At 47.9% G+C, this 18,713-nt stretch overlaps 2 protein-coding genes across 4 annotated transcripts in view; one reads left to right on the top strand and one right to left on the bottom strand.

Moving 5' to 3' along the window:
* Window positions 1-7,604, bottom strand: part of KIF24 (kinesin family member 24) — a 332,455-nt gene extending 324,851 nt beyond the window's left edge. The window contains exon 1 of the mRNA XM_069626841.1: window positions 6,364-7,604. The gene's annotated coding sequence lies outside the window, so the exon portion shown is untranslated. The remainder of the gene's footprint in view (window positions 1-6,363) is intronic.
* Window positions 1-18,713, top strand: part of NUDT2 (nudix hydrolase 2) — a 221,011-nt gene that overhangs the window by 51,962 nt on the left and 150,336 nt on the right. The window lies entirely within an intron of this gene.

The raw sequence follows: 18,713 nt of genomic DNA, 5'->3' as shown, positions 1-18,713 counted from the left end.
CCCGCTCCAAACTCCTAAGCGTTGCCACACGGCAACGAACGGGACCTCTACCGCAAGCAAGTCTCCCCATGAAGTGATGCAGGTATATGGAAGGGACTCACTCGCCACATGGCATAACCGCTGCTCACGGACCATGCGCCGAAAGCGGGCCGGATGTCCACACGGGAACTACAAGCATGGCAAACCTGCAGCAGGGCTCCAAGGTCCCAACGAAGAGAAAAAAAAAACAGCTCAGGGTTAAGCCACGGACCCCCGGACGACACTGAACATCTGTGAAGCTGGTAGTCGCTCCTCTGCCAATCCTAAGCGGCGCTCCCTGCACAGGGCCTGCAGAGGACTGGACCAACCTCCGAAGCTGAATCTGCTCGGGGTGCAGGGCTTCCTTCGGGGGCAGTGTACTCCGGTGGCACAGGGCTGCACCCCCCCCCCCCCAGCAGCAACGGTCTCCTCCTACAATCCCATCCTCGTCGCCAGTGTAGCAAAGAAGGCTCCACAGCTCTCAAGGTAAGTTGTACTCTTTAATGTCCAGGTCCGGTTCCTTCTTCACATAACAGGATTGTAGGGGAAACACTAAGACAAGCAGAAGGGAGAAACACTGGGACAGCCCCACACCCCATAAGCACCTTAACTCCACTGACTAGTCCCAACCGTCAATAGTAGAACACCTGAACCCACACATTCCACACGATGACACCATCATCATTCCACTAGCTCATAAGCCTACATTATAACAAACTTTATTCCTGTGCTTCGATATTGTTTCTTCCCGTGTCTGCCTTACCTACCCGTTGCTGAAGTTTCCTTTCCCCTTTGGAACGTCTTCGTTCACCCTGGTCAGCTTCAAGTCCTCCGGTTGCTGACGTGGAACGCCTTACGGATTGCTTTTGTGTACTCCTTGGATTGTTTTCTACCCGACCTGTTGCCGACCCGGACTGGCTCATGGACTGGTTTCTTCCAACTTGGATCCTTACCTTCCAGCGCATCGGAGTCTTGCAGTCGTCCCATGATTACCCGCTACGTAGTAAGTCCGGAAGCCTTTCTCCTCGCAATAGCCCGGTATGGACTAGAGACTTCCTATGTACCTGGAGGGGGCTTTGTGAGGAGCGTCCTCGTTTGGACGGGTGTGTCCCTGGACTTCAAGGCCAATTAGGCGTACGCGTTCCGTCGGGTATAGTCCTGTCGTCTCCCTTGTGCTTCCTGAACTTACACGTAGCCTTCCACTGCACATATGCACTTGGGAAACCCTCATACCAACCCACAGTAAGGTTACTCTGACTGCAATTCCTTATCTTTAGTCTGCCTTACGCTTTCAGTAATCTTGAATCTATACCTTCTTGTTTGTCACTAGATGCTTCAGAATTCTCCTGGCACCTGTTGAAACACATTCCATTACTCACAGCAGCATAAAGTTCTTCATTAACCCAATTCAAGTGGGATTGGATTTTGTATTTACCTGCATATTGTTTACTGAGAAAGGATTGTTATTAATTATGAATTCCTTTCCGGTTCTATGAGGTCTGCTGCACGTGTTTGGGTCCATTCTTCCAAGTAATGGATCCCTTGGTATTGGTTATTCGTACCATACACAGGGTTATATTCTTGGGTAGAAATCATCAGCTACACTACGTGGGCAATATTCCAGGCTACCTCTGACACTTATCTTCTACTTTATTTTTTGAGTTTGAATTATTTGGGGAGTTAAACGGACAGATACATGATTTATCTGCAGGGCTGAGTAAAGAAATGTACCATGGTGCTGATTGCTGAATAGAAATTGGGAGAGCGGGAAGGTGTAGTGTTTAAGAAGTCTGCTTGAAAACTACAAGCCTGTGCTCTAATCTTTGCTTCTCCACTTGCACAGCAAACTGTGAATCCCTTCTAGTTAAACTCTCCCTGCCACTCACTCGCACAGCTTCTTACTTATCTACAGGCCTCTGGGATATGAGCGACATTTCGCCAACAGCCTATGTGACTCACTAGCAGGGGAGTTGCTAGGTCTGGAAAAGACCCGGGGCTAAACTGATGTCGGAACTGTTGGGACTGGGGGCTAGCTAATCTTTTGGCTGTAGCTCCTGAGATTCTATCCGGGGCTACAACCAAAAGATCAGGGGCTATAGCCCCCCTTAGCAACGCCCCTGCTCACTAGCGACTACATTAGTTAACCATCCACCACTCGCCCTATTGGGGGAATTCAATATCTGGTTTGACATGAGCACCAACTCCATCCGTGGTTGACAGTTTAGAGGCACTCAACCTTTCACGGAATACCACTGAACTCGCCCACACTGCAGGCCACACCCTTGATGCCATTTTCAGCACCTCCAATCTTGTTTCGGCGCCCACACCACAACCCCTCATCTGGTCAGACCACTCTGCCCTACCTTTCTATCTGTGTCCTCAGCAAACTCGCCCAAGGCCCCTCACCCACCCCCTCCTGTTCCCCTTTCTCAGTTCATGTGCTGGAACACGGTCAAGATATTACCTGACCTGGCTGAAGCCATGCTGCACACCCTGCCCTCATTTCCAGCCACAGATATACCCATACCCATTGAGCGTTTTGACTCCTGGCTAAATGACTCCCTCCTTCCTCTCACCCCTTCCAACTCCACTTTGTCCCAAACAGGACCATCCCCAAGTGGTTTGCTCTCACCTGAAGGCGCTCAAAACCCATCAACACACCCTCGAGTGCAAATGGCAAACCTCCATAACCCGTCAAACCATATTGGTGTATGCCCACCATCACTGTAACTACAAATCGGAGATCCGAAAGGCCACTATTGCAATGGCTCCTGAATTGCTGCAGCAACAGAAAAGAGCACCACAGGATCCTCATGGAATTGCTGAACCCTTCTTGTACCTCTGCCCCAACCACCTCCTTGCAAACACTCTGGAACTCCCTTTCTGAACACTTCCATAAAAGTCAAACTGTCCAACTTCCTTGCCCTCCCAATACCCGCTATGCAAGATTCTATCATCCGGGCCTCCGTGACCCCTTATTTCTGCTCTTTCAACCTTTTCTTGAGTGAGGAGTTCGTCACACTCCTATCCGACAGCAGACCCTGGGGCTCACTGCATGACACCTGTCCCGCCTCTCTCCTCAACTCCACCTGTGCAGGAAAGCTGGAGAGGTCCATACTTATTACTCCCTTATGCCAGGCAACTTCACGGATCCCTTCAAGATCGTGCATGTCAAACACATTCTAAAAAAGGCAAGCCTCAACCCTCTCCAACCAAGCATCTAAAGGCCAATCTCCAACACCCGATTCTTGGCAAAACTCATCGACCGCACTGCATTTTCTCAGCTCAACTGTTTGGTAGAATCCAACAACTTCTTTGACCGTGCAATCGGGCTTCCGCCCGCGCAACGGATCTGAAACCACACTGATCTCTGTCTGGGATCACTTCAAAGTCTCGGCAGACTCAGACGGATGCACAGCACTTGTTCTTCTTGACCTCTCTGCGGTGTTTGACACCATTAACCACACGATCGTCCTTGACAGACTACACTCGCTAGGAATCCAACACTCTGCACTCAGTTGGATCACCTCTTTCCTCACTAACAGATAGCAAACCACTTTTCTTCCCCCTTTCCGCTCTACCCCAGGCCCAGTGAGCACCGGAGTTCCACAAGTCGCCTGCCTCTCATTTCTTCTCTTCAATCTGTACATGAGCCCTCTGCTAGGGATCATCTGCTCTAACAACCTTTACGTGCTATAACTACGCCAACACTCAAATAACTCTAAAAATTCCCAAATCGACCTTGGTTACTCTCCCTGACCCAGCAGTATGTCTTGCAGACATTGCCCTCTGGATGTTGAATCATCTCCTCCTGAACCCAGAGAAAACGGAGATCATGGTGTGCGGCAATAAATATTCCTGCAACCGTCTACCTGGCCACCCTCCATTGCCACCCCCCCACCCCCCCATTACGGGATCACATCTCACCTGCTCTCCGTACTCTTCAGTGGCTCCCATTACTCACTGATCGGTGCACAAAGCCGGACCCTATCCTACAAGAAAAGAATATGCCTTTCCTCCCACCCCGAACCCTAAGGTCAAGCATGCCCCTCCTGTTAGTGGGTCCTGCCTCCAACTCGGCCAGGATTGGAGGGGCTGCCTACTCAACCCTGGCACCAACCCCGTGGAACTCCTTGCCTCTGAACATTCAGCACAGCCAAGACTACATGGCTTTCTGGAAAGCAGTCAAAATCTGGCTGTTTCCCAAAAATCAGGTAAAACGTTCTGGCCACTGGAATGACAGCCAAAGGCCACAGGCTCAACAAGACTCTGAGATGACCATAGATGCTGCCCAAAGGCCTTCGGGTTCACTGAGCACCAGTCATCAAATCTAGAATGTACTCCTCTGATAGAATAGAACTGGATGCAACTGCACATTGATAGATACGGTACTTGTGGCCTGCTCAGGATGGCGTTCAGGAATAGGGCTCCCACTACAATCCACTCGGGACACTCACTCGTACCAATATGCTTACTCTCTCCTCTACATCAACAGTCAATAGAATGCAGCTATACCCCTCGATCAATTCAGCCTAGCTTTTCACATACCTATACAGCTCCATGAACACCTCAACAGTCTTTAGAACATAGATATACCCCACGAAAATTGGTCTAGCTGCACACACAACCGCCTACACAAGCACTGCCAGGTTTCTAGGCCAATTCAGGCATGCTGCACACATTGTACTGCTCTCCCAAATCACTGCACCACGATCCTGGCTGCACAAATACTGTGTGCACAAAGCACTTTCGACTATCCTACAGTGCGTTGAGATCATACCAATGGTAAAAACGGCGCTATATAAATACCCAATAACAAAACATAACTTAACGGCATGATATGATCCTGGGCAATTGCCTTCTCCCTTCTGGCTTCTTTATCTTGCAAAATTAAGAGCGCATAGAAACTGGTTAACCTCCTTTTATTATGTACTGCTTGAAACCAGCCTACGTTTACAAAATAAGTAGCAACAGTCCTGTCACGCTGAAGACTCGCTGGTGACTTTGATGCTTTGTTGACAAACATGTAATTCAAAATGACCGACAATGGAGGACGACACGGGTAACTTCATCCCGAACACGTTATAAATGACTGCTGTCGGCAAGGACATGTCGGCACCACTAATCTGTGCTTTAAGTGGGATACGAAATCGAGCGGGGTGCTCTGGATAGGGGGCGTGGTCAAATTATGGTGGGCCGGGCCAAAAGGAGGTGAAGGTGGAATCCGCAAGGGCTACTTGCCCCAAAGAAATAAAACGTCATACAGTCCTACAAATATGTATTTTGGGTAACTTAGCATTGCCCCAGATGCTATTGCCTGCATTCTACAAGTACAACTCTACCTGCTTCCATTGATAATAAAATGTCAGTTTGGCATAGTATATAAGCAGTTCAATCAGTGAGCAAATTACCTTTATTCTGTAAATAAATGACACAGGCGCTCGTGCTAAATAGCTTTTCTTAAATCTCCATGTAGGTTTTCAACAATCCCACCCGCCCCCTGCTTGCTGTCTGCTCTGTGATGATGTGCGGCTAAGAACCCCCTTTCTTGATTTCTTTATGTAGAATTTTGCCAGGGTAGGAAGCTGTGCCATATAGTCTATACACCGGTGAAAAACTCAATGCCCCACCGGACCGGTGGCAGTGCCATCTCCAAATGTTTGCACTTCTCTCACAGTTCCGTTTTGTCCTTTGTTGTGGGTGGCATCGGCAAGAACCACTCCAGTCCCACCATGACTGCAGTCGCTGTTAAAACATTTTTTTAAAAAAAAATGGTAGACAATGCCCCCACGTCACACAACAGGCCCTTTTGTCACTGCTGCTGCCATGTGGGGCTGCAAGCCTTTCAAGACAGCCAGAGTAAGCAAATTCCATGCACCGCCCATCCAGAACCCCAGCAAAGCCACAGTTATTGGAGGAGACCGGGTCTCAACCCAGATTAGCCCTGTCCCACTTAAAGCCCTGCCACCAATAGACCATTGTGTGAGTTTTCCATGCATGTATCTATGGAAATGTGTCTTCTTAAGTCTTACTCAATAAGTCTTACTCAATAGACCAAGAGCCAGTTTGTGTCAGCGCTATTCTAATCTTCTACAAAACACTACACTTCTCTATAGCCCTAACATTTTAAACCTAGGCCTGAATGAGCTTTTGATGCCTGACCTAGGGCAACAGAAAACTTTGCCATATAATGAAACGAGTGGTTACTGTATTGTGTGACCAATTGTACATGTCGAGTGCTTAAGATGGCCCATTCGTGGGCCTTTGCAGAATATGTAAACGTGCAAGATGCGACAAGCAAGGAGTAAGATGCAAGCTAACCCCCCCCAATGAAATGCTACTTACCCTACCCGCTTAAAGGCAAAGGTGTGGCCGTAAAAACTGATCCGGATGCCTGATCAAAAGTCTCCGGTGTAGTGTTGCTCCAACAACAAGAATTCTGGTGACACAGGATCATCCAACCAGCATCTCAAATGGGAATGATTGAGTGCACCTCTTCAAAGATGCACGCCTATAGTCTGCCAACGAGCGCTGGTGCTGCCCTTTCAAGCGGGGTACCTAAAACGCTGCATCGTGCTACTCGGAACTCTTTTGTAGTACAGTATCCCTGGGCAACCCACGAGTGTGTACGAATACTCCGAGCAGGTGGACCGTGGACAGTGTATTAACTTGATCCCTGGAAAGCGACACCACGCTGTTTGTCCTATCTTGACGAATCGCTGCACGTGGCAAAGACGTCTGTCCAAGAAGTGACTTTTTAAACATAGCTTCTGCTTGTCGCTCTATGCCTTGGCATTCAGTTGTAGACGGTAAAGCTTATGTTAGCAGTGTTGTTCTCTTGACCATATTTTTGTGGTTGTATTGCCAGCAGTCGACACCACATATAAGGCCCTGTAGCTGCGGGTCAGCCTGTGTAGCTAGCGCAAATGATGTGTATGTTTGAGAAATAATTCTTCATTTGAGCTGTTTCCGCAACTTGTTTCTGCTCCTATCTCTTCTCTGGTAGAATTCGATCCCATTGAATGCTTTGGGCAACGCGCTGAACAAATGCCCTCCTTCTGAATAAGTCATGCGTTTGGCAGGCTGGGAACCCTCCATATTTCATGGTGACCGTAGAAACCGCCTTTCACTGCTTTCAACCGATGTCCTCAAGAATTGATTCGTGTACACACGGTGATAGTCGGGGCACGCACGTGTTATGCCCTTTGGATCGACTGCTGTGTCATCGAGTGGAGGTGGGGAAGAAAGTGCGCAAAATGGCGCGATGAAACGGGTTCCTTTTTACTCTGGAAGTTCCATCTTCTCGAACGTGGTTGATGCGACACACCGCTTCATCTCGCCAGCCAAAATGACGTGCGTTTTGTCCCTCCACCAGTGAAAAGCAAGTTGTGCAAAATCTGATGTCTGCGTTGTCACACAGTTTCCAAATGTGTGTCCCCGTTTGCCTTGAAGTTGGCCCATCGAGTGGAGCTTTGTCTTTCGGCATTAGTAAAGGGGAAGAAAAAACTCCCTTTCGTATTTATACTTTGAAACGTTCTCCTTTAGGACAGCTGCACTGCTTAGCCCTGGCACATTCCATCATGGCCGAGCTGCCTCGCTTGCTGCACCCACATTCTTGCACCGGGTGGGGCGATGACCCCTGCAGTGCCCTCCTCCACACCCCCCCCATCGTAACGTAAGATACGAGCTCTCTATTCTAAGTGTAAATACATTGTAATATTGGCACTGTGCATGTAGGCCCAGATCAACTCCTCAACTACGAGAGTTGGTAATTGGTATTGCGGTGTGGCTGTTAAGAGGCATGTGTGCAATCTGTCGCCTGTTATAATCCCTTGAGTCCCCTCCACTCATGCATCCTTCCATGGTAGATTTTTAAAATTAGCTTTCACGAGTTGATGTTGCCTGCACACCCTTATAGCTGAATGCCTGTAATAATGAAATATATTCGTTACCCACACCTATGAAGTCATACTCCAATATTCGTACCCATAACACGCAATTACATACAGCCATATGAAAGTGATCCAATGCTGTGGAGTAATGAAACCGTGGAACTTTGTTACAAACTGTTGCCGAGATTGTTTTCAAATGTATTGTTCTGGTGGGGCCCAGATATTTACATGTTTAATTTGATCAACCTGGTGTTATTGCGGAATACTTGGAGTAATATACCATGCAAAATCCTACCCACAGTCGCGCTTTCTTTTTTGCCAACACATAAAGTTAAGAATTCATGGACGAAGGGCCTTAAAAAATATTCGTAACTTTTTGACTCATTTTAAATGAGCATTGGCAAAGCCAAAAGCTGTGGGTTTGCAGGTGCAGACGATACGCCTGTTTTTGGCCCTGTTGGGCCTTACACACATTTTTAAAAAGTACCCCCTAAAATTGTGAAGCTGGATCTATTGGCTCTGCCAATGCTTAGTTTAATGGTGGCCATGATGGACTGGGAGCATTCTGAAGCTTTGAGACACCCAAGCCCTCATGGCTGCATTCTTAAAGCACAGGTGCAGGGGCAGTCCTAGACCTTAGTAATATTATCTATCACAATAACAAACACAACACACACTTAAAGAGCTCTGGAGAGCTCAAGCTGTTTCAAATCAGACTTAAAAAATATGCTTTAATTAGGTATTCCAATAAATTGCAAAACTCCACACGCTGTTTGATTGTTGTCCTTATTTAAAGCTGGTTTGAGCCTGACATCTCTTGATCTATAATATTGGGGACAATTAGGCGATCCGGAGGCACGGTTCTATAACTGAATACGTATTTTCGAAGGACAGTGGGAGGGAAAACCCAGTTCTTAAATTGTATTAATTGAAAAACACTTTTCCATTTGCAGATACCATAACATTAAATGCACAGCGACCATGTCATTGCCATGCATTTTCTGCTTGTGGCGGTAAATAATGCATGGTGGCAAAAGTAAGATTTTCTCCAGAAATAGAAGTCTGAACTCGCACAGAGCAGACTGCTTCTGATACACAACAGCTGCTGGAAACAGCTGCGGCATTGATACGGCCCAAAGGTTTGAAATATTGCCAACTCATCGTGATTGCGGATTATGTTGAAATGTCAGCTGTTTGAAAATCGTTCTAAGATTTCTGTTTTTAGAACCCACACGAGACCCTGTATTTGTGACCATCAATAGCAGGTCCGCATTTAGTGATCTGGCCAGTATGTGTCTTGCAAGAAGAGCCCATCTGATAATGTAGTGGAAATTGCAAAACATCACGGGTTACAATGCTCCATGCGTATGGGGGCGCTGAGACGGTTGCTATATACCGAGGAGGGTTTGCAATTAAGAATCAGCGAGGAGGCGCTAAAAGCAGCTCCTGGATGTCTGTCATCACCTAGTAGACAGAAGCTACTACTGGGGAACCAGGAGCGGCTAAACAGCGTACCGCAAATATAACTTTCACAGGCAAGGTAAACTTTAACATTTTGCCCATTTATGTATGGTCCATTATGATATGGCATTTATATCGTGCCTGTACACAAGTGTTTCTAGGTGCCACAAGACGAGGGGAAGGAAGACCACAATTCTACTAGGCCTCGTGTCATTCGGTTTTTTGTAAGTGCGACAATGAGAAGTGCAAGGTGAAGAGAGGGGGGGGTGCAAGGTAGAGGGGAAGGGGAAAGTGCGAGTAGGGCAGCTGGCTCCGAGTAAGTGCAGTCAGGACAGCGCCACTATAGGTAAGTGCTAGGTGCGGTAGGGGATTACAGCTCACAAACCCTAAGTGCGCGGTAGGCCAAGAGGCAGTGCAAGGAATACTGGTCAAAGGAGGAGCCTGGTACCCAGTGAAGCTCTGAGGGTACCAGGCAACCAGTCGGCACAGCAGACATGTAAGTTAGCGAGGGAAAGAGTAAAAAAGAAAGGTCTTAGAGCTGCTTCTGGAACTTCAGATGATACGGCTCAAGTCTGAAGGGGGTCGGGGGGGGGTCAGGGAGGCCGTTCCAGAGGGAGGCACCTGCAGAGGAGAGAGATCTACCCCCACTCTCTGTCCAGAGAAGCGTCTGACCCTCAGAGTTGGGGGTAGCAGAGGTGAAGGGCTCTAGAAGGAAGGTATTTCAACAGAGGGAGTTGCATGTAGTGCGGGCCCCAGAAAGCCTTGTGGACAATGCATAGTGTCTTAAACTTGATCCTTGCAGCCGCCGGGAGCTAGTGTAGAAATGTCAGTGCTGGAGAGATATGGTCCCTAGGCTTGGGGCCAATGATAAGTCTTGCAGTTCTGTTCTGGATTAGTTGCAGAGAGTAGAGGCAGGTTCATTGAGAAAGAAGCTGTTGCAGTAGTACAGCCTGGAGAGAACCAGGGCTCTGGAGACAGTCAGCTTTTGGGGGAAAGTGAGAACAGGTAGAATACCTCCTGAGGAGGTGCAGCTGGAAGTAGGCCATCTTGGCAAAGTCCATGATGTGAAGAGAGAAGGAGGGGGTGGAGTCGAAGATGACGCCAAGGTTTTTTGCCCTTACAGGAAGGCGATGGAGGTGGGCCGAAGGAGGGCGGTCAGAGGGAAAGCGGGAGTAGGGTTCCCAATGAGCAGGATCTCCGTCTTACTGGCATTAAGGCAGAGATTGTTGGAGGCACACCATTCCTGGATCGAAGGTGGAGATCAAGTGGGGCAGATAGACATTGAAGAGCGAGGGTGAGAGGATAGAGCCCTGGGGGACACCACACGTGAAGAGAGAGGTGATGGAGAGAAAGGACCCAAGTTGGACCTGGCAGGGCCGGTCCAGGAGGAAGGAGGTCAGCCACGCCAGGGCCTGATCCGTGATGACCAGGTTCTCACAGAGCCAATTGACCATGTCAAAAACAGAGTGAAGGTCAAGGAGGATGAGGACCGAGATGGAGGAGGAATCGAGATTAGAGAGCAGATCTTCACGGGTGTTGGTTTTCCAGAAGCTGCTCTGAAGCCAGACTGATGCTAATGGAGACAGCCAACAGATTCGATGTGGAGTGCTAGTTGGGAGATGGCCAGAAAAGGAGTGATAGAAATCAGGTGATAGTTTGCCGGACGGGTAGGATCGGCAGAAGGCTTTTTAAGGAGGGGTGCATAAGGCAGTGCTTGAGGGGGAGCAGGTGGGGGTAAACATCCAGTAGCAAAAGAGTGATTTGAAGACATTGGCCAAGGCTGGAGCAATGGTGGAAATGTGGTCCTTGATAGTCCTGTTTGGATGACACTTTCATAGATTGGACTTGTCTTGAAACATCGTTCGGTGTTGTCAGAGAGAAGGAGGAAAAAGGAAGAGGAAAGGGAGAGGCGGTCAGAAGGGGCATGAGAGAGGAAGAGGAAAGTGAGGACAAGATGTCCTGAATTTTTGTGGTGAAATGAGTGGCCAGCGCTGTGCAGAGGGCCTGGGAAGGAACAGGGGAGGTGGAGACTGCAGTAGGAAAGGCCAGCTTCTTGCAGATTTTAGAGTTCAGATGTGTTGGATGCCATAGAGACGGGGGCTTGGAAATGGACCCTCTTCTTGGAGAGGACATAGTCTGTATTGCCTTGGGCGTAGTCGGCAGGCCAGTTTGTCACATGATGCACCCATACCCCTCCCCTTTCTCAAAGCCACCCTGCACTTGGGTTTCAGGGTGGCGAGGTCGAAGTCATACCAAAAGTTGCACTTGGAAATAGGCTTTAGGTGGATTTTCAAGGATGTTCAGAGTGTTGGAGATAGAAAGGTGCAGGTTAGAGTGGGCTGTGTCAGAGTGTGAGTCAGCCACACGAGTAGGAGGGGCAGAGAAAATGGAGGCAAAGGCTTCCACTGACACTCGCTTCATGGGCCGAACGACCGAGAAGGAAGGTAAGGTTGCTTTGCTGGGGTAGGCTTTATCTGCGGGACAAGAAGTTACAGGTCGGAGGAAAGCAGAAAGTGGTCGGATCAAAAGAGAGGGATGTCTGAGGAGATGAGAACATCGAAGGTGTCCAGCAGAATGTGTCTGACCAGAGGGTAGGATGGAAAGGGAGATGGAGTCGCAAAGGTTGCGGAAGAGCCCAGAGGAGGGGTTGGAGACATCCAGGTGGATGTTGAGGTCTCAGAATAGGCTGACCTCTCAACTTCTCCTCTGAGAGGAAGAGGGTGACATGTCCAGGTAGCCTGTAGATGGTGGCCACAGTCAAAGAGAGGCCAGGAGAGGAAGATGGAGAGCCTGCAGACCAGGCATTGCAAGGAGGAGTAGGCCTGCGTAGGAATGACAGAAGCAGGGATCCACTCTGGAACGTTCAGGGCCACTCCACCTCCGGGCAGGTTGATTCTGGGCTCGGAGTGGATCGTGTAGCCCCTTAAGAGTGTCAAAGCTTGTGACCAAGCTCGCCGTAAACCATTTCTCGGTGAGAGCAAGGACATCCCGGTCAAGGTCTTCGAGGAGATGGCAGATGTCAGAGGAGTGTTTGACAGCAGAGCGAGAGTTTAGTGTAGCCCGTTTCCACAAATGAAAGACTTCCGGGGTGGGGTACAGGAGTTTGTTACACCCAGCAGAGGCGGTTGAGGGGCCCGAGAGTAGAGGTGGCATAGGGGCCAGTGAGGAGGAAGTACGTGCCAGAGAGGCGGCAGCTGAAGGAGGGCGGGGGGGAGCCAGAGAAGTATTAGAGGGAGTAGCAGGAGAAGGTTGATGAGTTGTGGGAAACGCCCATCGAAAAGGAGATTGGGCTGAGATCCCTGAACCAAGATGGTACCATTTAGATAGAAGATTGTTTTGGAGGAATGGAAGGAGGCCAAAAGGATCTTCCACCAGGTGCCGCCATTAATGGGAGAAGAGAGGGAGAGAACCAACCATATGGAGGGGTCCATAGTTCTGGAGAGGGAACGACAAAGAGGATGTCGGCGAGAGTCTGTCTGGAGAAAACGCTGATGTAGGTATCGGGGATTGGGAGGCCTGTGTTGGAGACCAGGATATCCCTCTTGTACTTTTTCTGTCCAGACTTAGTGAGAGGGATAGGGTAGGGGATAGAGTAGCAGTTTTAGAAGATGGAAGCGATTGTGAGCACCATAAAGAGTGCAAGGAGGAAAGGAGGAAAGAAGGGAGATTGGGGGGCAGAAGCACAGCCCACAGCCGAGCACCACAGGAAGCACCAGAGGGGGGGGGGTTCACACAGAAGGAACACCGGAAGCGGCAAACAGGCAACGCACCACAGGGGAACGAAGGAGCAGTGTGGCTGGAACATGGGGGATGCGGGGGGGCGGAACAGTGCACTTTAAAGACGCTTAGATTCGAGTTTCCTAAAAAAGAGGGGGAAAAAGCCTAGTTTCAGCAGACAGCAATGCAAAACGCCTAGATTCGACTTCCCAAAAAAGAGGGGAAAAATGCTAATTTCAACTCGGACAGCAATGCAAAAAAGTGGTGCTATGAGAGCGTTATTAGAGGGGTGGGTCGGTTTAGTGGGGTGCAGCAATTGCCCCTACACTTACCTTAGCAGGAGCAGCAGGTTGACGGATGCAGGCTTCTTTCTTCCCCGGCTGAATCCGGCCGACACCACCTGGAGCTGCTTCTGTCGGAGCTGTCCTTAGCCCCAGGGTCCTTCGCTGTAGGCGGGGATGTAACGGGAAGCGGGTCTGCTCTATAGACTTCAGGGTGCAAAAGGCCCAATCAGGCAGCCGAGGCGGGCTGGGAGGTAAGTAAAGGCAAGGGAAGCAGGAGCAATGAGTTATGTTTAAATGCGTACTCAAGTGTGTCCTAATTCTTTTTTTATCAACATTCTTAAATACTCAAGTTAATGTCACATATGTAAGTTTTTAAGGCACCAGTTAACCTGTGGAGCCAACATTAGCTCCTGGTAGCTGTTGGTTTTAAGCTAACCAGGCTCTCTTAGTCGAGAAGCAGGAGCTAAATAACTCCCCACAACTTTGAACCCTGCCAGACAGAGCCCAGATGTAGTGGGTGAGTAACTGGCAGGCCTCCAATTCAAAAGCGCGCGTCTCCTCCCTCAACATCAAAACAAAAATGTGAAGAAAGGTCACAGGTAGGTACTGATTGAAAAAGACAATTAGGAATGCCTCAGAATGACAAAACTGATTCAAGTGTGGAGGCACCCAAATCTACCTTTACAAATTCTAGAGTATTTCATCTTAAATGCCACTCCGACTCCTTTTCATTATGGGGCTTTTTTGAGGACCTTTTTCACTGCGGCTCAATTAAGCCACCTGCCACCTCCAAATTAATTAAAAAAAAACAAGACAGCCCCACTCTTGAATGTTTCACCCATTTAATGGGCTCTTATGATGTACAGCCCAGCCATCCAATTGTACATGGAAACCAGAGCTGGCTTTCGGTGGGTGGGAGGGGGGGTGAGCCGGGGCGACTGCCCGGGGCGCCACGCCCCCCAGGGCACCATTAGCGCCCCCCCCCCCCCCGACACGCCAGCTCGAGAGAGTCTTTCAAGGGCTCCCCCAAGCCAAGCTGCAGTTGTGGGAGAAGCTGTGGCAGGTGTCCTGTTACTGTAAAATGTGTCCGCAGCGGCGGGTGCATTTAAATGCTCCCCTCTGCCGTGGGCACTTTTCATAAGAAAAGGCGCCATTAGCCCCCCACCACGCCAATTCAGGGGAGTCTTTCAAGGCGTCCCCCGAGCTGGCGTAGTGGCAGGCGCCTCATTGCCATTGAATGCACCCGCAGCTGCGGGCTCATTCAATGACAATGGGGTGCGAACGCGCCCTATTTAACCTCCTTGTCGAGGAGGTTAAAAAAAAAATAAAAAATTAAAAAAAGTTGCCCATCCTGGCCCCACCCCCTGTTAACCAGGGGCGCGCGGTAGACGAGGGGGCGCTATTTCGCCCAGGGCGCTGCTGCCCTTAAGGCCGGCCCTGATGGAAACATTGTATTTCTTCCATCGTACGCTCCATCATCTCAAACTCATGTGCATTCTCGGCGAGTGTGGGAGCCAACCTGAATCTACTGACGCAATCCTGGGTTTGGAACAACCGGAGTGTGTGCGCACCTGCCCCCGTGTGTGTGTATGCACGCATGCGGGCACATAATACACCACACTCGTCCCCCTTTTTTTTTTTTTTTTTTTTTTTTTTTTTTGATCACTATCATTTTAGAATGAAACATACAAAGAACAGAAACCTCAACATATCCACAATATCATGGGTTTGCAACCAAATTGCAAAATACTTAAATCTGCTAAGTAATCAATCTAAACATTCATAAAAGTCAAACCTTAGAAAACTACTGCAAACCTCTATTTCACAACCAAATTTAGGATATCTAACTATAACAGACAATACAACCCCAACAACCGACACCATATGATTACACTGATTTCCCCCCCACCACCCCCCCAACTGCTGCATACTGAAAATTCATTTGGTAAATGAGCTTCAGCTGTAAAATTCATTAAAAGAACCCCACACTCTCCCATCTGTCCGATTCCCCCTGCTGAGCTCTTGGTGCATGGAGATGTGGATTGTCATCCTCGAGGGCCCCCTGCTATATGCAGTGATGCTCCACATCTGGTCTCAAGGTAGGGGGGCGGTTGTTCTGGTGCTGAGTCTATGTTGTATTTTGTGCATCATTTGTCCCCGGCCTCTTACTTGCTATCATGATAAAAAGGTTGCACATGTGAGATACGAACTATTACGCACGGATCCGAGAGACATTTTTCAACAAGAGACTGTATGTCAAACTATTACCATTTTTAGGCCCTTTAAGTACATGAGGTCAGATTCACAGAGCGTTTTCCTATCGGTTTGCACCATTCTAAAACCCTTCTGTGAATCAGGCCGATAGTGTCTAGAGACTGGGTTGTCGGTACTGAGGAACAAGGACGTGCAGAACTATTTCTGTTGAAATCGGAACATGGCCACATGTAAAAGGATATGGCCCAACCATTTGTAATGCCATTACCAGCAAAAAGAACTCTGCTCAGACTCCAGAACGTTTATTTTGAAGCTCAAACTTAAATGAACAATCCCAGGATTTGTCATTAACGTTCACTGTAGCAACAGAAGAATTAGGATCCCACTTGCCGCAGTAATGCAAAAGGCCTGATTTTGCGCTTTAACTTGCTAAGTGCTGTGGCCGAGCATAGAAATAAATAGCGCAGCAGTTAAAGGGTTAAGGACCGACATGTACGTTTATTCAACTACTGTCTGATCAACAGGGATTGGTTCATAGTGATGTATTACATACTGCACACAAATTGAAAAAACACTTTTTGTGTAAGTTGGAAAGCTGTATTTGTTTCTCTCCGCCATGGTGCTGCTTTGAATTGACTTGGGTTCACCTCCGTGCAGCCCCAACCATAGGAATTTGTGTCGTAAGGCTCATCGTGGGTTGTTGGCTTGAACACAGTTCGAATCGCCTGCCTCATTTTGTTTAAATTAGTTTGAAAGGCCAGGTTGTTATCACAAGATGTGTCTGTAAAATGAGAATTAAATGTTTGACCTTTCTTATATATTTCTCGTGTCACAGAAAAGAGCTTGTTTGCAATGCAATACTGAGGACCTCTAGTGGCCAAAAACATTTCTTCAGATATATTTAAATCGGATAAATGTTTCATAATTTGCCAAGTGACCAGAGTATGTAATAATTTAAACATCTATAACTTTATGTTCGGTGGTATTTGCATGGTGGAAAAAGTTAAGGGATCTGAAACAAAGCTCGTTTGATAGAAAGAAAACCTCTCTGCACTCCTGGTACTTACTCTCGGGCTTTACAGGCCATTAATGCCCCACCAACCATTCTTGGATGTTGGAAAACTCTATGGCCCTTAAAACAGACAAGGCCGAGCTACTCATTGCGGCCTCAAGTCAGATGCAAAATGAATCTCTCTAGAATGTTTCCTTAGCAATTTCTAACTTCTCCATCCCTGTGGCTAAGGCCATTAAGACTCTGGGTGTTAAATTGGACTCTTGAGTTGATGAGGCCACATGTTGCCAAGACGCAGGCTTCATGTGGTTGGATTAATAAACCGCTGGCTCACTTACGCCCGTATCTTACTGTTAAAAATATGTCCATTCTTGCGTCCGCCCTAGTCAATTCGAGGCTAGACTATTGCAACAGCCTGCTGGCTGGATCTTCCCAATCTAACCTCTCAGCACTACAGGTTACACAAAATGGGGCGGTCAGAGCAGTACTGGGTTTCTCCAATAGGCAGTCTATTACTGCTGCCAGGGAGAATCTGTACTGGCTGCAAGTCAAGCAGCCTGTCTCATTTTAAAATCCTCACACTTGCCTTCAAGTGCTTTACCCATTTGGCACCCAGCTATCTCTGCAAACGCTTCCACAGGTACGTTCCTACACGATCCCTGAGGTCCTTAGATCAGGCTCAATTGTGCCAACCCAGGTTTTGATCAGTCGGGTTTGGAAAAACAATCTTTAACGTCTTGGCTCCTGTCGCTTGGAATCCCATTCCATTGGGTCTTAAATCCGCCACATCACTGGCCGGCTTCAAAACGAAATAAAAAACCTTGTTTAAGGCTAGCTAGCCAGCTCTTTGACTTCTAACCAGTTCCTTTGCCTTCTGATCCTCGGCTGCTTGTTTGTTCATTGTGGGTTATTTTATGTTTCTTGTGCGCCTTGAGGCCTTTGGGCTATGTGGCGTGTCGTAGGAATTGAAATAAATTAAAATATTTGCTTGGTTCTACATTTATAGAAAGTAGGAAAAATGCTTACGCCACAAACTTGCATGTGCAGGGCAACAACAGAATCTAATGGTTTTTGTCTTATCACATTTACACCCAAAATTATGGGGACAAAGCCATAGGCCTATCCGTATATCTGGGTCAGAATTCCTGCCTTTTCAAGTCAAGTCTGGGCGTGGAAGGCCACCTCTGCCACCACTTAGTACAATTTTCAGGAAGGAGCATGGATCATAAAATACCTTGCACACAGATGGAGAAGGACATTATCATAATTATTCTGGATGTTACTGGAAGGAGATGGATGGACGGACAGACTGCAACACAAGGGCTTGATATTTTTTTTTTATGGAGGCTGCACGAAGGATGATATCTGTTCAGAAGGAATGATGCTGCCGCTAATAGAGACCTTGTGATTTTGTAATTCCAAACCAAGAGGGTGTAGGCTGATAACCAAAGGTAGAAAGCACCTTTTCAAAGTAAGTAACTCCAGATCGCCCTATAGTATTGTCAGGGTAACTTCCCGGGATTAAGGGTGGCTAGGGATCAACGTTGCGCATGCCAGTTTTAAGGACACAGTCGCTTTGTATTTTTTTCCATTGTAGTTAAGTGCAAAGTGAAATTTCCTTTCCTTAAAGTGTAACGCATTTTTGTATTGAGAAGCACAGTTTAAACCTGACAGCATTTTTGTGCAACTTAAATACAGATTGATTCTGTAGACTTATACCAAATTGAAACTGTTTGTCCTACTGGCACAGCCATGAAGCTCCATCGCCTGACCAGATATTATTTATAATGTGTTGCTGGTGGGTGACTTAGTCATAACAAGTGTTGTGGGTGAGAGATAGCTTAGAGGACTTTTTTCTATTCACTGAAAATCGTGCACAGGTAAAACCTTATTCTGGAGCTCATGGGTTGACTCATGTAGGGTAGGGTTACCTGCATTGATTCAATCAATTCAGGAAGCATTCTCTTACATTGGGTATGTATACCGGGATGGTGTACACTCCCTGAGAGTCTTGCTTTCCTAATCCAAACCTGTAAGAGTCTGATACAATTTCTTCTTACATGCACTTCAATCACCTGCACGTAGCTTGTACATTCTCAACCCCACACTCCTATG

This window comes from Ambystoma mexicanum, chromosome 6p (genome assembly GCF_040938575.1).
Source record: "Ambystoma mexicanum isolate Mex_15411 chromosome 6p, UKY_AmexF1_1, whole genome shotgun sequence".
Lineage (NCBI taxonomy): Eukaryota > Metazoa > Chordata > Amphibia > Caudata > Ambystomatidae > Ambystoma > Ambystoma mexicanum.
The sequence above is the reverse complement of the archived record's forward strand: the minus strand, read 5'-3'. Positions and strand labels throughout refer to the sequence as shown.